The following is a 25161-nucleotide window of genomic DNA, read 5'->3' as shown; positions in this document are numbered from 1 at the left end:
ATTCTTGCCTGGAGAATCTCATGGACAGAGGAACCTGGCGGTCTACAGTCCATAGTGTTGCACCGAGGTGGACACGTCTGAAGCGACTTAGCACATACTCATATATCTGTGAAGCTACTACTTCAGTCTAATTCGAAAACATTTTAATCACTCCCAAAGGAAACTCTGTGACCTCGTTTCCCTGTGCCCCTAGCCCCTGGCAACCATAAAGCTGCTTTCTCTACCTCCATGGATTTGCCCATTCTAAGCATTTCATATAAATGAAATCATACAATATATTGCTTTGCATGTCTGGCTTCTTTCACATTGCATAGTGTCTTTCAGCTTCTTTCATGTAGCGTGTATCAGTACTTCGTTACTTTTAGAGCTGAATAATATTCCATTGTATGGATATACCATATTCTATTTATTTATCAGCTGAACATTTGGGTTGTTGCTACTTTTTGCTTGAATGAAGCATTTGGCTACTATAAACATTTAGATACCAGTTTGTACAAAGTTATATGCTTTTATCTTTCTTAGGTAAATACCTATGAGTGGACTCGCAGAGTTATAAAGTAATGATATTGAACTTCTTAAAGAATTACCAAACTATTTTTGAAAGCAGCTGCATTTTGTTTTTCATTCCCATCAGCAGTACATGAGTTTTCACATCTCACCTGTGCTTACTGTTTAGTCTTTTTTTTTTTTTTTCTTTATTATAATCATCCTAGTAGGTGGACAGTAGTATCTCATTGTGGTGTAACTTGCTTTTCACTCATAGTTTTTTTCTTTATCTTCTTTCGAGAAATGTTTCTTTGCCCATATTTTTATTGGGTTATTTGTCTTGTTAGTGAATTTCAAGTATTCCTGCCAATCTGGATGCCTTTTATTTTTTCTTCTTGTCTCATTTCTCTTACTATAGCCTCCAGCACAATGTTGAATAAGTGTAGCAAGAGCAGACATTTTTGTCTTGCTCCTAATTTTAGGAGAAAGGCTTTCAGTATCTCTAAGAATGAAGTTAGCTGTGAATCTTTCACAGATATCCTTTACCTGGTTGAGGAAGCTCTCTTCTATTCTTAGTTTATTGAGTGTTTTTAATAATAAAGCATATTGGATTTTGTCAAGTACCTTTTCGCATCTGTTGCGATGATAATGTTTTTAATCTTTTATTCTATTAGTATGGTGTATTAATGTTCATATATTGAGCCAACTTTGTATTCTTGGAATGAATTGCAATTGGTCACAGTGTATATTTTATTGTTGCTGGATTTAGTGTGTTAGTATTTATGGAAGATTTTTATGCCTGAAGTCAGAAAATATATTGATCTATAGTTTTCTTTTCTTATAATATCTGATTTTGGGTTTAGGCTAATATTGATCTCATAGAATGAGTTGGAACATGTTCCTTTTCTATTTTTTGAAAGAGTTTGAGAAAGTTTAGCGTTACATTTCCTTCAACATTTGGTAGAATTAACGACTGAAGTTATCTCTTGTGGTATTTTCTTTGTGGGAATTTTTTTTTATTAATTCAATTTCTTGTTGTAAGTGTATTCAAACTATTTTTCTTTTTATCAGTTTGGGTAGTTTGTGTCTTTCTAGGAATTTTTCCATTTCATCCAAGATATATAATTTGCTGGCATAAATTGGTAATTGTATTACCTTATAACCTTATTTAATTCTTTAAGGTCAGTAGTTATTTATCTTCTTTCATTTCTTATTTTAGTAATTTGAGTCTTCTCTCATTTTTTGGTCAGTGCAGATAAATAGGATGATGGGTGCGATGAACTGGGAGACTGAGATGGACATATATACACTACTATATATAAAATAGATAACTAATGAGAACCTGCTGTACAGCACAGAGGACTCCATTTTGTGCTCTGCAGAGACATAAATGGGAAGGATATCCAAAAAAGAGGAGATATATGTGTACATATGGCTGATTCAGTTTGCTGTATAGCAGAAACTGAAGCAGCAGTATAAAGCAACTATACTTCAACTCCAATAAAAAAATACATTTTCAATACATAACCTAGAGAATTATTTATATTGTATGATAACATATGTTTAAAGTTTGTGTACATACATATGTCTATAGCTGTCTGTATATGTAGACTTAGGTATGTAAATCTGGGATGAGAAGGATATAGAGCACCTTCAAGATAGCGGTTTCGCAGAGGAGAGAGGGAAGGAGATGTGCTTTCATGGCCATCAGTTGGTCTGTAACTATATTTAATGTTTTGTTTTCTAAAAAATAAAATAACCGAAAGAAAATATGCTATAATGTTAATATTTATTATTTCTGAATTTGGGCACATGAGTTTTCATTACATTAGTCTCTCTGATTTTTTCATATGTTTGAAATATTTTATAAGAAAAATATTTTTAAGAATCTCATCAGAGTGGAACAACATGCTGATAATAACAAGATAAAAATTAGGGAAGATAAGTTACAAAAAGATTCTAACTTTAAATCAAATAGAAACCCCAGCAATTGGATATATACCCAGTAGGGGGGCATGTGGGTTAAAAGAAGAATTTATTTCAGTATCTATGACCTGATTTGATTACAGTTTCATGTATCGATCCTACTAAAGCCTGCCAACAAATCTAATTTGTCCTAGAGCGGAACAGTATGAGTGAAATGTCGGAAACAGGAAAACGATAGCAGTATTCAACTTCTTTCAGTCAAAGCTTATGTCGCTCAGTTTTCTAGAAACTGGAAGCTGTTTAGAGAGACAGTGACCAGAATGATGAGAGGAACTCTGAGCTGCGTCATGTGCCTGGCTTAGAGACGACAAAGTTCAGGATGGACACGATGACCGTCCTTGCTGTCTTGTAGAAGTAGAATTTGCCTAGTTTGCTGTGGCCTGAAGGGTAGAACTGGAGCCAAGAAATTGCAAGTAGATGAGTACAAACGTTACATTTCACCTCAAATGAACAGCTTTCTAGTTGGACTGGCCAAATATGACATTCCTCACCATTAAAATTGCTTAAGCGAAGACCCTGATTATTTGGTTGTGAATTTGTTGGTTGTTGGCTGGACTAGAACAGTCATTCCAGAAACTGGAGTTTCATGGACCAATAAAATTTCAAGTGAATAATTGGCAAGCCAACAGAAAGTCTCCAACCTACTATCTTGCTAAGGAAGATGGTTCAGTTCAGCTCAGTCGCTCATACGTGTCCGACTCTTTGCGACCCCATGAATCGCAGCACGCCAGGCCTCCCTGTCCATCACCAACTCCTGGAGTTCACTCAGACTCACTCACGTCCATCGCGTTGGTGATGCCATCCAGCCATCTCATCCTCTGTCATCCCCTTCTCCTCCTGCCCACAATCCCTCCCAGCATCAGAGTCTTTTCCAATAAGTCAACAGATGGTTACAGAGACAAAAAATATACACCAACCCTATTTTCACCATTACTTACCAAAGTTAACTCCAGTTCTTTGGCCACCTCATGCAAAGAGTTGACTCACTGGAAAAGACTCTGATGCTGGGAGGGATTGGGGGCAGGAGGAGAAGGGGACGACAGAGGATGAGATGGCTGGATGGCATCACCGACTTGATGGACGTGAGTCTGAGTGAACTCCGGGAGATGGTGATGGACAGGGAGGCCTGGTGTGCTGTGATTCATGGGGTTGCAGAGTTGGACACGGCTGAGCAACTGAACTGACTGACCAAAGTTAATGCAGTACATTATTCCAGAACATGTTTTTCTTTTCAAGGAAAAAAAAAAAGATTTACCATTTGTACTGATATTTTTTTAAAGTGTATATATATATACACTTATGTGTATATATAAACACAGCAAAAGAATGAAGTACTGAAAACAGCAAAAGGAATGAAGTACTATACCAATTAAAGGAGTATTTTCTGGGATTTGTTTAATTATGGAGAGAGTCAATTATGGAGAATGGGCAGTTCTACAGGCTCTTTCCTATTTAGTCAGAGATATTTCTTCTTTTGGACATGGATAAAAATATCTGGGAACAAGTTTCATCTGCATAGTGGTGTGTGTGTATATATATATATATATATATATATATATATATATATATATATATATATATTTATATTTAATGTTTTAAAATAGAAGAAAATAAAAACCTATTTTTGTTTTTTGTTATATGCTATGTAAATCATTTCCTTGATTAGCTATATCAATTTGGGAACTCATACATATAATTGTATACTATGAAGTGGAATTTATGTATCCAAACAGTTCTTGAAATTTATTTTTGTTTATAGTCATTGTCAAACATACTACTTGGCCATGAGGTAAAAGGAAATTCCAAATGTCATTTCTTTTCATTTAGAATATACTTTGTGGGCTGGAAAAGCCAAATAACATCAGTGAATATAGTTCTATCTTCCCTTTGTGCCTTTCTGAAAGCCAGGTCTGCTAGAAGGAAGGAGCAAGGCAGTGGTTTCCAAATAACTGCTTACAAAGAGGACCACACAGCTTAAAAATAAGGACAGAAGTCCCACCAGTTGAATGCATCCACACCACGGGGAATATGGCTCCAAATGGCTGCTTACAATGAGGATCTCCAAGGTCAGAAATCGGTAAGATTGTGCTTCCTCACAGATCGGGCTGATCCAGCAGATACTGATCTACAACAGTGTTTCTTATTTTATGCACTTAAGAGTTTGGGCCCTAATTCTTTCTGGTCAAGGACTGTCCTGTGCGTTGTAGGATGTTTTACAGCATTCCTGGCCTCTATTTATTAGATGCCACAATTACTTCCCCCACTCCAGCTGTGACCATCAAGAATGTCACTGGACATGCCAAGCGTTCCTTTGGGACCACATTGCTCCCTGTTGAGAACCACCTGTTTAACAGCCCTTAGACTCTTCCCAGACTGGGGATCAGTCTTCTTGAACTGACCTGATGTATCTTAAAGAGGGTTTCTGATAGTAATCCTAGAATCACTCACTCTTTTTTATGATCTTTAAGCATAAATTAAAATAAAAAAGGGCACGAGAGCGGGCAGTTCTATAGGCTCCTATTTAGTCAGAGATATTCCTTCTTTTGGACGTGGATAAAAATATCTGGGAACAAGTTTCATCTGCATTTGAGTGTAGAGAAACTGGTGAACCTTTAAATACCATAGCTGCCCTTTTTGTATTCATCAGTCTTGATGAAGGCTGTGACCCTTTTATCATGCTGTTTCTTCTTTTTAAAAAATTACCTTGGAGTATTTGAGAAAACATTTTTAAGATGTGTAGTCTGACCATTACATTTCCATCATCTTCCAAGAGCCATAAAAAAAGTTAACTTCATTATTTGGGGAAAATCCCTACTTATTTAGGCAACTTTCTCTCAAACACATACATATGGCTTCTCTTATTCTGGGTTTGGCTTGCTGCCTGAATCAAAAGTAGGAACTGATCTGTATTTGCCTTTGAGAAAGAGATCTGTGACCTGACTTTTGTTTTCCAGTGCTGTTACAGCCATACACTACACAGCTGTAAATAGTCTTTCTTACTCATCCTAATGGAAAATTATACTTGGCAAATATAGTGTGAATCGCTCGACACAAGGCACCATTGGAACTTGTGAAAACAGCAAAAGGAATGAAGTACTATACCAGTTAAAGGAGAATTTTCAGGGATTTATTTAATTTTGGAGAGAATAAAGAATGCAGAGGTTGGAGCAAGGCATTATTTGCAAGAAGATATTTAGTGCCAGAGTAAGGCGTTCATAAAATAAATTTCATACAGGTTGAAATCCATCTCAGTTTCTTCATAGGGCTGTGTATGGTGTTTGGATCCTACACTTTCCAGAACTTTGAGTCTTGTTTGTGCTCAGAACCTCATTTATCACAATAGAAGAAAGAAATTCAAGTTAAGGTAGATGAACTTTCAGTGGTCTGCTCTGTGAAGGTAAATCACAAAGGTAGAGCTAGTAGCCCAATAGTTCTAAGATTTCCTAATCCCATGCACTGGAAATCATTCAGTTCAGTTTGGTTCAGTTTCTCAGTCATGTCCGACTTTTTGTGACCCCATGGACTGCAGCACCCCAGGCTTCCCTGTCCATCACCAACTTCCGGAGTTTACTCAAACTCATGTCCATTGAGTCAGTGATACCATCCAACCATCTCATCCTCTGTCATCCCCTTCTCCTCCTTCCTTTAATCTTTCCCAACATCAGGGTCTTTTCAAATGAGTCAGCTCTTCGCATCAGGTGGCCAAAGTATTGGAGTTTGATCTTCAACATCAGTCCTTCCAGTGAACACTCAGGACTGATTTCCTTTAGAATGGACTGGTTGGATCTCCTTGCAGTCCAAGCGACTCTCAAGAGTCTTCTCCAACACCACAGCTCAAAAGCATCAATTTTTCTGTGCTCAGCTTTCTTTCTAGTCCAACTCTCACATCCATACATGACTATTGGAAAAACCGTAGTCTTGACTAGACAGACCTTTTTTGGTAAAGTAATGTCTCTGCTTTTTGATATGCTGTCTAAGTTGGTCATAACTTTCCTTCCAAGGAGTAAGCGTCTGTCGATTTCATGTCTGAAATCACCATCTGCAGTGATTTTGGAGCCCCCCAAAATAAAGTCTGACACTGTTTCCACTGTTTCCCCAAATATTTGAAGCCATGAAGTGATGGGACCAGATGCCATGATCTTAGTTTTCTGATTGATGAACTTTAAGCCAACTTTTTCACTCTCCTCTTTCACTTTCATCAAGAGGCTCTTTAGTTCTTCTTCACTTTCTGCCATAAGAGTGGTGTTATCTGCATATCTGAGGTATCGATATTTCTCCCAGCAATCTTGATTCCAGCTTGTGCTTCTTCCAGTCCAGCGTTTTTCATTATGTACTCTGCATATAAGTTAAATAAGCAGGGTGACGATATATAGCCTTGACGTACTCCTTTTTTCATTTGGAACCAGTCTGTTGTTCCATGTCCAGTTCTAACTATTGCTTCTTGACCTGCATACAGATTTCTCAAGAGGTAGGTCAGGTGGTCTGGTATTCCCATCTCTTTCAGAATTTTCCACAGTTTATTGTGGTCCACAAAGTCAAAGGCTTTGGCATAGTCAATAAAGTAGAAGTAGATGTTTTTCTGGAACTCTCTTGCTTTTTCCATGATCCAGTGGATGTTGGCAATTTGATCTCTGGTTCTTCTGCCTTTTCTAAAACCAGCTTGAACATCTGGAAGTTCACAGTTCACGTATTGTTGAAGCCTGGCTTGCAGAATTTTGAGCATTACTTTACTAGCATGTGAGATGAGTGCAATTGTGTGGTAGTTTGAGCATTCTTTGGCATTGCCTTTCTTTGGGATTGGAATGAAAACTGACCTTTTCCAGTCCAGTGGCCACTGCTGAGTTTTCCAAACTTGCTGGCATATTGAGTGCAGCACTTTCACAGCATCATCTTTCAGGATTTGAAATAGCTCAACTGGAATTCCATCACCTCCATTAGCTTTGTTTACAGTGATGCTTTCTAAGGCCCACTTGACTTCACATTCCAGGATGTCTGGCTCTAGGTGAGTGATGACAGCTTCATGATTATCTGGGTTGTGAAGATCTTTCTTGTACAGTTCTTCTGTGTATTCTTGTCACCTCTTCTTAATATCTTCTGCTTCTGTTAGGTCCACACCATTTATGTGCTTATTGAGTCCATCTTTGCATGAAATGTTCCCTTGGTATCTATAATTTTCTTGAAGAGATCTCCAGTCTTTCCCATTGTATTTTTTCCCTGTATTCTTTGCAGAATAGATCACTGAGGAAGGCTTTCTTATCTCTCCTTGCTGTTCTTTGGAACTCTGCATTCAAATGGGTATATCTTTCCCTTAGCTTAGAAAAAATGGAAAGAGAGACTCAGTGTGGTGGGAAGTTTTTTTGCTTATGTTCTTTTTTTTGATAGTGAGTGGGGCAAGACTTCTTGTTTTAAATAAAGATATTTCCAGAAGCAAAACAGACACTTGAAAACAACTTTTAATATTTAAAATCTCCCCTGTGGCCTGATTACCTGGTTCATTTTCCTTCAAGGTGTTTGAGAATGAGGAATGTCCTTTCAAGAAGCTTGGTGTTACCACCTGAGTTGTGGATTGACCAAACTCTATAATGTATTCTCTTACGCCCTTTTCTAAAGAAAGTAAATAATTATCTATTACTTTCCAACAATCACTGTCTGAATACATATTCAAGCCTCATTTTGTTGCTTTGGTCACAGTTGAAGGAAATTTTCCAATTATGACATGCAAATATCTTTGACTTACTTTTTTTACTCTTTTTCTCCCTACTTTTCAGATATTGAGAATTTAATGATTATTTTCTTGATGTTTCTTTATCAGTATTTCAGATGAATGCCCTTTTATAAGAATTTACTGTTGGTTTCAGGAGGGTTCTTTGTGTGATACATAAACTGCATTTCTGCTAAATATGAGGATTTTTCTTATTACATTTCAATGAATATCATATATGCAAAATTTATATTTAGAGTAACCACACTGTTATTAGATTTTTCCCTTTATTTTTCTCTTAGGTTCTTACATAAGGATAGAAAGCTTTTCTGCTCTCAAACTGGCTATGTGCCCTGTTGGAGCAAGTATTAATTCAAGATGGGTTTCCTGGGTGGCTCAGTGGTAAAGAATTCACCTGCCAATGCAGGAGATGGGTGATCCCTGGGTCAGGAAGATGCTCTGGAGGAGGAAATGACAACCCACTCCAGTATTCTTGCCCGGGAAATCCCATGGACAGAGGAGCCTGATGGGCTACGGTCCGCAGGGTTGCAAAAGAGTTGGATATAACTGAGCGACTAAACAACAGCAGCAACAAATTCCTTCAGGATAGATGGTAACTGATAAACCAACATGCTCATAGCCCCAGGACTGCTTGAGTATCCAAGAGCTCAGTGGGAACGTGGCAATAAGAGAAAGAATGAGACCCACAGAGAACGTGAAGGTAGGCAGGTAGGAGAGGGGAGAGCTCTGACCCTGATGTCTGTAAAAGTAAAATGGGAGAAAGGAATTCTCTCTCTGGTGACACTGGGGAGTGAGGGTAAAAATGGGAAAAGCGTACAAGTAAGGCAGTCAGGGATTATTAGCATATGAGCAAGTTACAGTAAAGACTTCTCTACAGATTTGGTCCCTTGTACCACAGCTGACCTAACCTCATACCGTGAGGAATTTAATAGACTGACAAAAGAGCAGATTGCCAGCTTCTTAGACAAACTACTTATGATAATGTTAGGATGTAAAATGTCCTGGTCTGTGTTAGATATATTCCCAGGAGTGTTGGAAGAGCACCAATTTAGAAAAGGCCTATGAAATAATTTCCACAGAAATTCACCTAAGAGGGCTCTGACATGGGTCTCACACCAAGTATCTCAGCCTGGAATGGTGAGCCATTCCAGGCTCCTGTGCAATCTCTTCTCCAGATCTTCTGCAGCACCTGGATGTGGCCTCTGTTTTGTTGATCACTATACCTCTAGTGTCCTGAACTGTACTAAGCACATCAGATCAGATCAGATCAGATCAGTTGCTCAGTCATGTCTGACTCTTTGTGACCCCATGAATCCCAGCACGTCAGGCCTCCCTGTCCATCACCAACTCCCAGAGTTCACTCAGACTCATGTCCATCGAGTCAGTGATGCCATCCAGCCATCTCATCCTCTGTTGTCCCCTTCTCCTCTTGCCCCCAATCCCTCCCAGCATCAGAGTCTTTTCCAATGAGTCAACTCTTTGCATGAGGTGGCCAAAGTACTGGAGTCTCAGCTTTAGCATCATTCCTTCCAAAGAACACCCAGGACTGATCTCCTTTAGAATGGACTGGTTGGATCTCCTTGCAGTCCAAGGGACTCTCAAGAGTCTTCTCCAACACCACAGTTCAAAAGCATCAATTCTTCGGCACTCAGAATTCTTCACAGTCCAATTCTCACATCCATACATGACCACAGGAAAAACCATAGCCTTGACTAGACGAACCTTTGTTGGCAAAGTAATGTCTCTGCTTTTGAACATGCTATCTAAGTTGGTCATAACTTTCCTTCCAAGGAGTAAGCGTCTTTTCATTTCATGGCTGCAGTTACCATCTGCAGTGATTTTGGAGCCCAGAAAAATAAAGTCTGACACTGTTTTCACTGTTTCCCCATCTATTTCCCATGAAGTGATGGGACCGGATGCCATGATCTTCGTTTTCTGAATGTTGAGCTTTAAGCCAACTTTTTCACTCTCCACTTTGATCTTCATCAAGAGGCTTTTGAGTTCCTCTTCACTTTCTGCCATAAGGGTGGTGTCATCTGCATATCTGAGGTGATTGATATTTCTCCCGGCAATCTTGATTCCAGCTTGTGTTTCTTCAAGCCCAGCGTTTCTCAAGATGTACTCTGCATATAAGCTAAATGAACAGGGTGACAATATACAGCCTTGACACACTCCTTTTCCTATTTGGAACCAGTCTGTTGTTCCATGTCCAGTTCTAACTGTTGCTTCCTGACCTGCATACAAATTTCTCAAGAGGCAGATCAGGTGGTCTGGTATTCCCATCTCTTTCAGAATTTTCCACAGTTTATTGTGGTCCACACAGTCAAAGGCTTTGGCATAGTCAATAAAGCAGAAATAGATATTTTTCTGGAACTCTCTTGCTTTTTCCATGATCCAGCAGATGTTGGCAACTTGATCTCTGGTTCCTCTGCCTTTTCTAAAACCAGCTTGAACATCAGCACATAGCAGGCGTAATATAAAATATTGTTGAAAGAGACTGATATTCAGAGATCCTAAATGTCTCACTCAAGATTATACAGCTTAATCTAGCAATCATCAAAATCAAGGAAAATTCCAATCTAGCTCTAACTGGCTCCAAATCCATGTTTTTTTGTTTACTCATGCATAATGTAATTTAGCTTATCATTTTTAGCTAAGCCAAATTATGTGGTACATCAAAAGATACACAAAAGCTCTGAATAAAATGTTATGCAATATTTGATACATATAAGTAATTGATGAGACTTTATGAAGCATAATAACATCAACACGGTGAACTCACTGTTTAGATTAAAAACTAGAATGTTATTGACATCCCTGAATTTTGGGTGTATTCCTCCAAAATTCCATCCTTCTACTACCATTCCAGAAATAACTGATATAGTATTCCCTATGCATTTTTTGGAGACTTCCCATGTGGCCCTAGTGGTAAAAACCTGCCTGCCAATTCAGAATACTTAAGAGATGCCGGTTCGATCTCTGGGTCAGGAAGATCCCCTGAAGGATGCCAAGGCAAACCATTCCAGTATTCTCCCCTGGAGAATCCCATGGACAGATGAGACTGGTGGGCTACGACTATAGGAATGCAAAGAGTCAGACACAACTGAAGTGATTTGGTGCACATGCATGTATTTTTTTATTTTGTAAATATGATCATTTTATTAGATTTGTGACCTCAAACCAATATAGTGGTAATTATTATTTCAAGTTCTGGTTTTTATTTTTATTAAATTTTTTTATTAAAAAATTTTTGTTTTACGTTGGAATACAGTTGATTTACAATACTGTGTTAGTTTCAGGTCTACAGCAAAGTGATTCAGTTATTCATATACATTTATCTATTCTTTTTCAGATTCTTTTCCCATTTAGGTTATCACAAATATTGAGTAGGGTTCCCTGTGCTACACAGTAAATCTTGTTGATTATCTGTTTTACATGCAGTGGTGTATATATGTTAATCCCACCTTCCTAATTTATCCCAACCCCAATTTATCCATTTGGTAACCATAAGTTTGTTTTTGAAGACTATGTGTCAACTTCTATTTTTGTAAATAAGTTTATTCACATATTGTTTTGACTCCACATATAAGTGATATCATATGATATTTGCCTTTTCCAACTTACTTCATTTAGTATGGTAATCTCTAGGTTCATCCATGTTGCTATAAATGGGATTATTGCATTCTTTTTAATGGCTGAGTTATATTCCATTGAATATACATACCACATCTTCTTTATCCATTCCTCTAATGATGGATAGTTTGCTTCCCTGTCCAGGCTGTTGTAAATAATGCTGCAATGAACACTGGGGTGCATGTGTCTTTTCTAATTATGGTTTTCTCTGGACACATGCCCAGGAGTGGGATTGTGGAATTATATGGTAGCTCTTTTTAGTTTTTTAATGGATCTCCATATTGTTCTTCATAGTGGCTATACCAATTTACATTCCCACCAAGAGTGTAGGAGGATTCTCTTTTCTTCACACCCTCTCCAGCATTTATTGTTTAAAGAATTTTGATGATGACCATTCTGACCTGTATGAGGTGATACCTCATTATAGTTTTGATTTACATTTCTCTAATATTTAGCAGTGTTGAATATCTTTTCATGTGCTTCTTAGTCATCTGCATGTCTTCTTTGGAGAAATGTCTATTTAGATATTCTGCACGTTTTTTGATTGTGTTGTTTGTTTTTTGGTATTGAACTGTCTGTACTCTTTGAAAATTTTGGAGATTAATCCCTCCTTGGTCTCACTGTTTGCAAATACTTTATCCCATTCTTTGGGTTGTTTTTTCATTTTGTTTATGGTTTCCTTTGCTGTGCAAAAGCTTTTAATTAGATTCCATTTGTTTTTGTTTTTATTTCCATTACTCTAGGAGACAGGTTGGAAAAAATATTGCTACAATTTATGTCAAAGAGTGCTATGCCTATGTTTTCCTATAAAAGTTTTATAGTATCTGATCTTAAATTTAGATTCTAGTTTATTTTTGTGTATGGTATTAAAGCATATTCTAATTTCATTTTTTACTTTAGTTTCCAGTTTTCCCAGAACCATTTATTGAAGAGACAATCTTTCTTCCATTGTATTGTCTTACCTCCTTTTTCAAGGATTAAGTGACCGTAAGGGCATAACTGCTTCTGAGCTCTTTATCCTGTTTCATTGATCTACAGTTCTATTGTGTGTGTGTACAGTATCATACTGTTTTGATGAGTATAATTATTATCAAAGATTGTAAGTCAACAGTATTGAGAAGTACAGAACAAAATACAGTTAGTGGAGGACAGTTGCTCTACAATATTGTGTTGGCCTCCGCCACACATACCACGAATCAACCACAGGGATATATATATGTCCCTTCCCTCCTGAAACCCCTCTATACTACAAATGAATATAGCTTTGTAGTATATTCTGAAGTCAGGGAGCTTCATTCCTCCAGCTCCATTTTTCTTTCTCAAGATTGCTTTAGCTATTCAGGGTCTTTTGTGTCTCCATACAAATTTTCAGATTTTTTTTAGTTCTGTGAAAAATGCCACTGGTAATTTGATAGGGATTACATTGAATCTGTAGATTGTCTTGAGTAGTATAGTCATTTTGACAATACTATTCTTTCAATTTAAGAACATGGTATATTTTTTCAACTGTTTGTATCATCTTCAGTTACTTTCATCAGTTTAAAGTTTTTCAAGTACAGGTATTTTGACCACTTAGTTAGGTTTATTCCTAGGTATATTATTCTTTTTGATATGTGGGTAAATGGGATTTTTAATTTCTCTTTCTGATTTTCTATTGTTAGTATATAGAAATGCAACAGATTTCTGTGTATTAATTTTTGCATCCTGCAACTTTACTGAATTCATTGAAGAGCTCTAGTATTTTTCTGATAGAATCTTTAGTATTTTCTATGTATAGTAAGTCATCTGCAAACAGGGAGAGTTTTACTTCTTTTACAATTTGAATTCCTTTTATTAATTTTTCTACTCTGACTGCTGTGGCTAGGACTTCCAAAATTGTGCTGAATAAAAGTGGTGAGAGTGGGCACTCCTGAACTTAGAGAAAAGGCTTTCAGTTTTTCACCATTGAGTATAAAGTTAGCTGTAGGTTTGTCATATTTGGCCTTTATTATGTTGAGGTGTGTTCCCTCTGTCCAATTTCTGGAGAGTTTTTATCATAAATGGATGTTGAGTTTTGTAAAAAGTTTTTTTTTTTTTTCTGTTGAGATGATCATATGGTTTTTATTCAATATGTTGATGTGCTGTATCACACTAATTGATTTATGGATATAAAAAAAATCCTTGCATCCCTGGGATCATGGTGATCATGGTGTATAATCCATTTAGTGTATTGTTGATTTGGTTTGCTAGTATTTTGTTGAGAATTTTTTCATCTATATTCATCAGTGATATTGACCTGTAAGTTTCCTTTTTTGTGGTATCTTTTTAAAATTTTGTTATTGGGTAATAGTGACCTAATAGAATGAGTTTGGGAGTATTCCTTTCTCAGCAATTTTCGGAATAGTTTCAGAAGGATGAGTGCTAACTCTTTTCTCATGTTTGATAGAATTTGCCTATTAAGCTATCTGGTCCTGAGCTTTTGTTTGTTGGGAGTTTTTACATCACAATTTCAATTTCAATTTGTGATTGATCTGTTTATATTTTCTGTTTATTTCTGATTCAGTCCTAGGAGACTGTACCCTTATAATAATTTGTCCATGTCTTCTAGGTTATTCATCTTATAGGCAGATATCAGATCAGATCAGATCAGTCGCTCAGTCGTATCTGACTCTTTGCGACCCCATGAATCGCAGCACGCCAAGCCTCCCTGTCCATCACCAACTCCCGGAGTTCACTCAGACTCACATCCATCGAGTAGGTGATGCCATCTAGCCATCTCATCCTCTGTCGTCCCCTTCTCCTCCTGCCCCCAATCCCTCCCAGCATCAGACTCTGCTTGCATTAACAGTTGTCTCTTATGTTCCTGTGTATTTCTGTGTTATAAGTTGTAATTTAGCCTGTTTTCATTTCTGACTTATTGATTTGAACCCCCTCTTTTTTCTTGATGAATCTGGCTGATGCTTTATCAATTTTGTTTATCTTTTCAGGAAGCAGCTTTTAGTTTCATCAATCTTTCCTATTGTTTTCTTCATCTCTATTTATTTCTGTTTTGATATTTATGATTTCTTTCCTTCTATAAACTTTGTGTTTGTTCTTCTTTCTCTAGTTGCTTTACTTGTAAAGCTAGAGGTTGTTTATATGAGATTTGTTTCCAGAGGAAAGGTTGTATTGCCATAAACTTCCCTCTTGGGACTGTTTTTGCTGTGTTTCATAGGTTTTGGATGGTTGTGTTTTTGTTGTCATTGTGTCTGCTGCTGCTGCTAAGTCACTTCAGTCGTGTCCGACTCCATGCGACCCCAGAGACAGCAGCCCACCAGGCTCCCCGGTCCCTGGGATTCTCCAGGCAAGAACACTGGAGTGGGTTGCCATTTCCTTTTCCAATGCGTGAAAGTGAAAAGTTAAAGTGAAGTCACTCAGTCGTGTCCGACTCCTAGCGACCCCATGGACTGCAGCCTACCAGGCTCCTCCATCCATGGGATTTTCCAGGCAAGAGTACTGGAGTGGGATGGCATTGCCTTCTCCCATTTGTGTCTAGGTATTTTTTAATTTCTTCTTTGATATCTTTGATATTGTTTAGCCTTTATGTATTTGTGTTTTTTTACAGTTTTTTTTCTTTTGGTGATGTTTAATTTCATAGTGTTGTGGTTGGAAAAGATGCTTAATATGATTTCAGATTTCTTAAATTTGCTGGGGCTCACTTTGTGGCCCAGCATGTGATCCATCCTGGAGAATACTCCATCTGCACCAGAAGAATGTATATTCTGCTGCTTTTGCTTGGAATGCTATATAAATACCAATTAAGTACATATGGTCTCTGTGTCTTTTAAGGCCTAAGTTTCCTTCTTGATTTTCTGTCTGTATGATCTGTCCATTGAGGAAAGCGGGGTGTTAGATCCCCTACTATTATTGTGTTCCTGTCGATTGCCCCTTTATGGCTGTTAGCATTTGCGTTATACATTGAGCTGCTCCGATGTTAGGTGCATGTGTATTTTCAATTGTTACATCTTCTTCTTGAATTGATCCCTTGATCATTATGTAGTGTCCTTCTTTGTCTCTTGTAACAGTCTTTATTTTAAAGTTTATTTTGCGTAATATGAGTTACACGTTCAGTATCTCAGTCATGTCCGACTCTCTGCGTCTCCATGAACTGCAGCATGCCAGGCCTCCCTGTCCATCACCAACTCCCATAGTTCACCCAAACTCATGTCCATTAAGTCGGTGATGCCATCCAGCCATCTCATCCTTTGTCGTCCCCTTCTCCTCCTGCCTTCAGTCTTTCCCAACATCAGGGTCTTTTCAAATGAGTCAGCTCTTTACTTCAGGTGGCCAAAATTTTGGAGTTTCAGCTTCAACATCAGTCCTTCCAATGAACACCCAGGACTGATCTCCTTCAGAATGGACTGGTTGGCTCTCCTTGCAGTCCAAGGGACTCTCAAGAGTCTTCTCCAACACCACAGTTCAAAAGCATTAATTCTTCTGCACTCAGTTTTCTTTATAGTCCAACTTTCACATCCTTACATGACTATTGGAAAAACCATAGCCTTGATTAGATGGACCTTTGTTGGCAAAGTAATGTCTCTGCTTTTTAATATGCTGTCTAGGTTGGTCATAACTTTCCTTCCAAGGAGTAACCATCTGTCAATTTCATGTCTGAAATCACCATCTGCAGTGATTTTGGAGCCCCCCAAAATAAACTCAGCCACTGTTTCCACTGTTTCCCTATCTATCTGCCATGAAGTGATGAGACAGGATGCCATCATCTTAGTTTTCTGAATGTTGAGCCTTAAGCCAATTGTTACTCTCTAACTTATTTTAAAGTTTATTTCGTGTGATATGAGTATTGCTACTGTAGCCTCTTTTGAACTCCATTTGCACGGAATACTCTTTTCCATCCTCTTACTTTCAATTGTATATGTCCCTAGGTCTGAAGTGGGTCTTTTGTGTGCAGCATATATACAGGGCATGTTTTCGTATCCATTCAACCAGTCTGTGTCTTTAGGTTGAAGCATTTAATCCATTTACCCTTAAGGTAATTATCAATATGTATTTTCTTACTGACATTTAAAGCATTATTTTGGATTTGCTTTGTAAGTCTTTTTTTTCCCCTTCCTCTTCTTCTCTCCTGTGATTTTTTGATCTTCTCTCTTGTGACCTGATGTCTAAATTTAGTATTGTGTTTGGACTCTTTCTTTTATGTATATGTATCTATTCAGTTTGTGGTTACCATAAGGTTTTGATATAGTAATATGATATAAACAAGGTTGTTTGAAGTTGCTGGTCTTTTCATTTCAAATGTATGTCTAGTATCCTGCATTTGTGCTCTCCTCACAGCTGATGGTTTTGATATCATATTTTTATGTGTATGATTTTGTACCTTTACTATATGTTTGCCTTTACCAGTGAGTTTTTCCAATTGTAATTTTTTTGTTTTCTAGTTTTGGCCTTTTCTCTTCCGCCTAGAGAAGTTCCTTTACCATTTGTTGTAAACCTGGTCTGCTGGTGCTAAATTCTCTTAGCTTTTGCTTGCCTGTAAATCTTTGGTTTCTCTTTCAAATCTGAGTAAGAGCCTTCCTGGATAGAATATTCTTAGTCTTAGGTTTTTGTCTCTCATCACATTTTACATATCTTGCAACTCCCTTCTTGCCTGCAGTTTCTGCTAAGAAATCAGCTGAATAACCTATGGGAGTTCCCTTGTATGTTATTTGTTGCTTTTAATATTTTTTATTTGTCTTTATTTTATTGATTAGATTACCATGTGTCTCAGCATGTCCCTCTTTGGGTTTATCCTGCCTGCGACTCTCTGCTTCCTGGACTTGGATGACTGTTTCCTTTCCCATGTTAGGGAAGTTTTCAGCTATTATTTCTTCCACTCTGTTCTCGGGCCCTTTCTCTTTCTCTTCTCCTTCTTGGACCCATATAGTGTGACTGTTGCTTGCATTTAATGTTGTCCCAGACGTCTCTTAAATGGTCCTCATTTCTTTTCATTCTTTTTTGTTGTTGTTGTTGTTCTGTGGCAGTGATTTCTACCCTGTCTTCCAGCTCACTTATCTGTTCTTTTGCCTCATTTATTTTGCTCTTGATTTCTTCCAGAGTACTTTCATTTCAGTTCTTGTTCATCTCTGTTTATTTGTTCTTTATTTCTTCTAGGTTATTGTTCAACATTTCTTGTATCTTCTTGGTCTGTGCCTCTATTCTCTTTCCTAGATCTTGGAGCATCTTCACTATCATTACTCTGAATTCTGTTTTGGGTAGATTGCTTGTCTCAATGTCATTCAGTTGTTCTTCTGGGGTTTTGTCTTGCTCCTCCATTTAGAACAGATTTACTGTCTCATTTTGTCTTTCTGTGATTACAATTTCCATTCCATAGGCTGCAATGGTGTAGTTCTCTTGCCTCTGATATCTGCCCACTGGTGGGTGAGGCTGGTTTGGAGATTTGTGGAGGCCTCATGGTGGGAAAAGACAATGGCACCCCACTCCAGTACTCTTGCCTGGAAAATCACATGGACGGAGGAGCCTGGTAGGCTACAGTCCATGGGATTGCTGAGCGTCAGACACGACTGAGCGACTTCACTTTCAATGTTCACTTTCATGTGTTAGAGAAGGAAATGGCAGCCCACTCCAGTGTTCTTGCGTGGAGAATCCCAGGGACGGGGGAGCCTGGTGGGCTGCCGTCTCTGGGGTCGCACAAAGTCAGACATGACTGAAGTGACTTAGCAGCAGCAGCATGGTGGGAGGGACTGCTGCCTGCCCACTGGTGGCTGGAGCAGGGCCTTTTGCCTCTGGTAGGCATGGCCATGTCAAGGGGTGTGTTTAGGGAGAGGCTATGGGCTCAGGAAGATTTTAGGTAGCCTGTCTGATGACAGGTAGGCTGTGTTCCTGCCCTGTTGGTTGGTTGGCCTAAGGCATCCCAGCACTGCAGCCTACAAGCTGGTGGGTGATTCCACATCTTGGTGCTAAATGTCCCAAACTATTTCCAGACATGTTCACCACCAGATTTTATGTCTAAAGAGAGAGCTATAACTGCTTCCTGCTTCTCAAGTGACATACTAACGCTAGCAGGTAGGTGAGGTCTAGGCGTCTATGAAGTCATTGCTTTTCCCCTGGCATCTGGTTTACATGAGGCCTTGCTTGCACCCTCCAAGAGTGCTGTTTCTATGTTTCAAAGTCCTTGGAGTTCCTCTGATCAAGCTGTGCTGGCTTTCAAAGCCAAATACTCTGGGGGCTTCTCTTCTTGATTGATGTCAGACCTCCAGGCTGGGGAGTCTGACATAGGCCTCAGAAACCACACTCCTGTGGGGGAACCTCTGTGATATAATTATTTTTCAGTTTGTTGGTCATCCATCTGGTGTGTGTAGGATTTTATATTGTCATGAATGCACCCCTCCTCTTGCCTGGAAAATCCCATGGACGGAGGAGCCTGGTGGGCTGCAGTCCATGGGGTTGTGAAGAGTCGGACATGACTGAGCGACTTCACTTTCATTTTTCACTTTCATGCATTGGAGAAGGAAATGGCAACCCACTCCAGTGTTCTTGCCTGGAGAATCTCAGGGACGGCAGAGTCTGGAGGGCTGCTGTCCATGGGGTCGCTCAGAGTTGGACACAACTGGGCGGTTTCACTTTCACTTTTCACTTTCATGCATTGGAGAAGGAAATGGCAACCCACTCCAGTGTTCTTGCCTGGAGAATCTCAGGGACGGCAGAGTCTGGAGGGCTGCCGTCTATGGGGTTGCACAGAGTTGGACACGACTGAAGCGACTTAGCAGCAGAAACAGCACCCCTCCTATCATGATATTGTGATTTCTCTTTTTGTCTTTGGATGTAGAATATCTTCTCTGGTAGTTTCAGTCTTTTTTCTTGATGGTTGTTCAGCAGTTATTTGTGATTTTGGTATTTTCATGAGAGAAGCTGAGCTCAAGGCTTCCTACTTCACTATCTTGTCTCCAACCTGCCTCTCTTTCCTTCTTAAATAAAATCTTCACATATGTAGCAATATCTAAAAAAAATAAAAAGCTCTTCATAAACTTTATAGTATATAAGTTAGGTAATTACATAATTATATGTGTATATTATGCTTTATATAAGTTCATAATACGTAATTTTCTTCAACTTGCTTTTTTGCACTCAACATTGTTTCTGATTCATCTATCATGTTCTAGTAGCCATAGTTCCCTCTTTTTCACAGCTACTTAATATTGTATTTTTTGTGACTATGTCATAATTTATAGTTTCTTTGTCAGTGCTTCTGTTACCTGATTTTTTGTTATTAATTATTATTGTCATCTACACAATTCTTGTACATAGCTTCTGGGGCTCATGTGCAGGTTTCTCTAAGTTTTGTTTCTAGGAGTAAAATTCCTCAGTAATAGGTAAGTTCAGGCTTAGATTTACAAAATTATTGTTTTTCAAATTAGATATTCCAATTATACAGCCCCTAGAGTTGTATATATGTTTTATCACTCTGCCTCCTGGCCAGCAATTAATATAAGAATTTTAAAATATATATGTAAAATATGTCATTGTGACATTAAATTCTACTTATCTGATTACTAATGAGGTTAAATCATTAGTATCTTTTCTCATTTGAAATACAGGTTTGGTCATTTATTAGATTGTTTTGATTTGATGGGAGAAGGGTAGTTGTTTTTATTGTTGCTTCATAAGCATATTATACTTGGTGGATACTAATTCTTTGGGTCTATCTTCTTCAAATAATTTGTGATTTCCTATTTTCTTTATTATGTCTTTTGATAAGCAGAAGTTTTTTCTATTAATATAATTGAGTTTAATAATATTTTTTCATTTAAGGTTGATATTTACCCTATTCTGAGATCATAAAAGATATCTTCTAAAAGTTTCCCTTTGGAATTTAATATTTAGTCAGCTTGAAATTTATAGGTATTATATTCAAAAAATATTTTTTATATGATTAGTATAGCTCCTTTCTCCAATGATCAGTAGTATCATCTTTGTCATTACTGAGTTCTATTAAGCATACGTCTGTTTCTGAACTCTCTAATCTATTGAGTGTTTTGTACCATGACCAGTTGTGAATTAATATCACACTTTATTCATTAGCATACCTCTATAATAAAGCTTATTATCTGACAGTACAGTTTTCCCCACACTATTCTTCTTCAGTTATGTTTTACCCAGTATTGGGCCTTTACTTTTTCAAGTGAGTCTTAGAGTTAACTTATTTCCTAAAAATCCTGTTAAACTTCGATTAAATATATTGTTGCAGAAGTCAGTAATTGAGAAACCAAGCACTACACTCAGAGAGTTGGAGAATTCAGGTTTATGACACCGGCAGGCCCAAAGGAGATAACACTCCAAGCTCTGAGCCCTGAACAAAGGGGTAACAGAGTTTTCATACACAGACTATAGTGGGCAACACTAGCTGCTAATAGGCTGCTTTAACTAAGGGGTTCCGCATACAGGAACAGCAGTCAAGATGGGGAGGGGGATGCCTGACCTTGATGCCTGACCTTTACATGGACAGGCATGATTAAGCAGGTTGGCAGGCGCTGGGCAATTGCAAAGAGCAGGACAAGGGTGAGTGAGATAAGCTCCAGTTCCTGGTATTGTAAATAAGTCCCCACTTTCTGAGACTACGTGACCTACATAATCCAGACTTTGCAAGGAGCAAGCTGAGTTACAGAGGCAGAACGAGCAGGAGGTTACGTAAACTTTTAACTTTTCCTCCTCAATATAGTGACATGTAAGGAGAACCGACATTTAATGCTATTGAGCTATCCCACCATGTACTTGGTATATTTATTTTTATATTTTTGTGTTCTATAAACAGCTTTCAATAAAATTTAGTCTTTGTTCCTTGGCTTCTAGCACATCATCTTTTAAAATATATATATTTCACTGTATGTTTCATGTTATTAATAAAATACATTTTAAGTTATGCTTTCTGAATTTGTAGCTTATATATATTAACACATTAATGTTTAAATAATGTTATAATCAGGCACTTTGGTAAGCAAGATTTCTAATATTTGCTGGTAAATTCTTTAGGTTTCTATATAGACATTCATATCATTTGTTCATTTCAGTACAGTTCAGTCACTAAGTCATGTCTGACTTTTTGTCACCCCATGGACTGTAGTACACCAGGCCTCCCTGTCCATCACCAACTCCCAGAGTTCACCCAGACTCACGTCCATTGAGTCAGTGATGCCATCCAGCCATCTCATCCTCTGTCGTCCCCTTCTCCTCCTGCTCCCAATCCCTCCCAGCATCAGAGTCTTTTCCAATGAGTCAACTCTTCACATGAGGTGGCCAAAGTACTTAAATTTCAGCATCAGCATCATTCCTTCCAAAGAAATCCCAGGGCTGATCTCCTTCAGAATGGACTGGTTGGATCTCCTTGCAGTCCAAGGGACTCTCAAGAGTCTTCTCCAACACCACAGTTCAAAAGCCCCAATTCTTCGGCACTCAGCTTTCTTTACAGTCCAACTCTCACATCCATACATGACCACTGGAAAAACCAAAGCCTGACTAGACAGACTTTGTTGGCAAAGTAATGCCTCTGCTATTTAATAAGCTGTCTAGGTTGGTCATAACTTTTCTTCCAAGGAGCAAGCGTCTTTTAATTTCATGGCTGCAGTCACCATCTGCAGTGATTTTGGAGAGAAGAAAAATAAAGTCAGCCACTGTTTCCCATCTATTTGCCATGAAGTGATGGGACCAGATGCCATGATCTTAGTTTTCTGAATGTTGAGTTATAAGCCAACTTTTTCACTCTCCTTTTTCACTTTCATCAAAAAACTCTTTAGTTCTTTGCTTTCTGCCATAAGGGTGATGTCATCTGCATATCTGAGGTTATTGATATTTCTTCTGACAATCTTGATTCCAGATTGTGCTTCATCCAGCCCAGCGTTTCTCATGATGTACTCTGCATATAAGTTAAATAAGCAAGGTGACAATATACAGCCTTGATGCACTCCTTTCCCTATTTGGAACCGATCTGTTGTTCCATGTCCATTTCTAACTGTTGTTTCTTGACCTGCATACAGATTTCTCAAGAGGCAGGTCAGGTGGTCTGTTATTCCCATCTGTCAATGAATTTTCCGGAGTTTATTGTGGTCCACACAGTCAAAGGCTTTGGCATAGTCAATAAAGCAGAAATAGATGTTTTTCTGGAACTCTCTTGCTTTTTTGATGATCCATTGGATGTTGGCAATTTAATCTCTGGTTCCCCTGCCTTTTCTAAATCCAGCTTGAACATCTGGAAGTTCATGATTCACGTACTGTAGAAGTCTGGACTTGGAGAATTTTGAGCATTACTTTACTTCCCTGGTGGCTCAGACGGTAAAGCGTCTGTCTACAATGCGGGAGACTCAGGTTCCATCCCTGGGTCGGGAAGATCCCCTGGAGAAGGAAATGGCAATCCACTCTAGTACTTTTGCCTGGAAAATCCCATGGACAGAGGAGCCTGGTAGGCTATGGTCCATGGGGTTGCAAAGAGTTGGACACGACTGAGCGACTTCACTGACTAGCATGTGAGATGAGTGCAATTATGTGGGATTTTGAATGTTCTTTGGCATTGCCTTTCTTTGGGATTGGAATGAAAACTGACCTTTTCCAGTCCTGTAGCCACTGCTGAGTTTTCCAAATTTGCTGAATGTTCTATGTAAACATTTATATCATTTGTTAATAGTGACATTTTAGTTTTCTTCTTTATTTAACTCTTGTCTTACTGACTACTTAGTACTTCCAGCACATATGGCTACTGAGCATGCAAAATGTAGCTAGTGTGAATAAGCACCTGAATTTTTAACTTAATTTTCTTAAGTTTAAATAATAATTTCTAACAGTATTAGACTGTGCATATCTAGTACCTTTGTTGTCTCTTTTTAACAGTTATTCATCATAAACAAAATAGTTATCATTTTGTTATTTTTAGTGTATAGATTAATCTGTATGTTTAACATTTGCTTTGATCAACATTGTTTTCTTGTATTTCATAATTTATATCTAGAATCTTTCCTCCTTTTCCTTTAAGTACACCTTTTAGAATGTATGCTAGTAAAGGTCTATTGGTGGTAAACTTGTTTTTTCTTTTTGTGAATGTATTTTAATAATGACCTTGAAAAAGAACTTTTGTAATTCAATTCTAGGTTCATATTCTCTCAGTCTTGAAGATTTTGCTCTAAGGCCTTTGACTTACATTGAAGCTGTTCAGAAATATATTGTTAGACTAAATTTTCTTTATTATAGGTGTTCTGTTTTTTTTTTTTCCCTGGCTGGCAGAATTTCAGATACTTCCTTTATAGTTGGTGTTCTGGAGTTTTACTATCTTTTACATACAGATTTTCCTCTGATTATTAAGTTTCTGTCTATCATAATTCTTAAAAAGCTCTCATATTCATGAGACTCAGCAATTCTCAGCCTGATTCTCAATTACTCCATTATTGCTTCTCTGTATTATTTTCTCAAGGATTATAATTAAATGTGTGTTTGACCTTCTGTGTTTCTTTCTTCAGTGATTCTTAACCTTTTATACTTCCATGCCCTTATCTCTCAACTGCAAATTCTTCATTTCTTGTTTCTAGTTCATTATCTCTTTAGCTGTGTCTTATATATTGTTTAACATAGCAATTGAGATTTTAATTTCAATAAATGTTTTTTATTCAGAAAACCTCTACTTGATCCTTTTACAATTTGCTTAGCCATTTTTAATAATCTCATGTTTCTAACATATTTTAACTGTGTTTGTCTTTTTCTTCAGTTCAGTCACTCAGTCGTGTCTGACTCTTTGCAACCCCATGAATCGCAGCACGCCAGGCCTCCCTGTCCATCACCAACTCCCGGAGTTCACTCAGACTCACATCCATCGAGTCAGTGATGCCATCCAGTCATCTCATCCTCTGTCGTCCCCTTCTCCTCCCGCCTTCAATCTTTCCCAGCAACGGGGTCTTTGCATCAGGTATTTTTTCTAGGTTTTTATAAAAATCATTGTATATTTTTCATCAGCTAATTCTAATGTCACCAGGTTTTGACAGGTTTATTTTTTGTTACTTCTGATCACGCTCACTCATGCAGCCTATTTTATTTATTAAGTGATTTATTTAAACGGTGAGTTTTACTTTATGCAACTTTTGAGAATTCTGAAAGGCTAATGTAGGGTGACTTTCTGAAGATTTGTTTGCTTCAGGGAGCCAAAGTTACATATGCATATTCAACCACTTTAGCTCCTGTGGGGCATCTCACATTACTGTGCAGCATCCCTACCTTGAAGACAATGGCCTAGATGTCCCCTGAGCCCAGGGCTGGTATTAGAATTGGGGAACCTTAAATTGTATATTTGTTTCCTGGGATTATTCAGGGTTTAGCTCACTGTTCTT

At 38.1% G+C, this 25161-nt stretch overlaps 1 long non-coding RNA gene across 1 annotated transcript in view; it reads left to right on the top strand.

Moving 5' to 3' along the window:
- Positions 1-24847, top strand: part of LOC132342214 (uncharacterized) — a 213999-nt gene extending 189152 nt beyond the window's left edge. Inside the window, exons 6-7 of the long non-coding RNA XR_009490524.1 lie at positions 4377-4549; positions 24546-24847. This is a non-coding gene — a long non-coding RNA (uncharacterized lncRNA). The remainder of the gene's footprint in view (positions 1-4376; positions 4550-24545) is intronic.
- The last annotated feature ends 314 nt before the right edge of the window (positions 24848-25161 follow it).

Source organism: Bos taurus, chromosome 14 (assembly GCF_002263795.3).
Source record: "Bos taurus isolate L1 Dominette 01449 registration number 42190680 breed Hereford chromosome 14, ARS-UCD2.0, whole genome shotgun sequence".
In the NCBI taxonomy this organism is placed as follows: domain Eukaryota; kingdom Metazoa; phylum Chordata; class Mammalia; order Artiodactyla; family Bovidae; genus Bos; species Bos taurus.
Note: the sequence above shows the minus strand (reverse complement) of the source record. Positions and strands in the feature narration are given on the sequence as shown.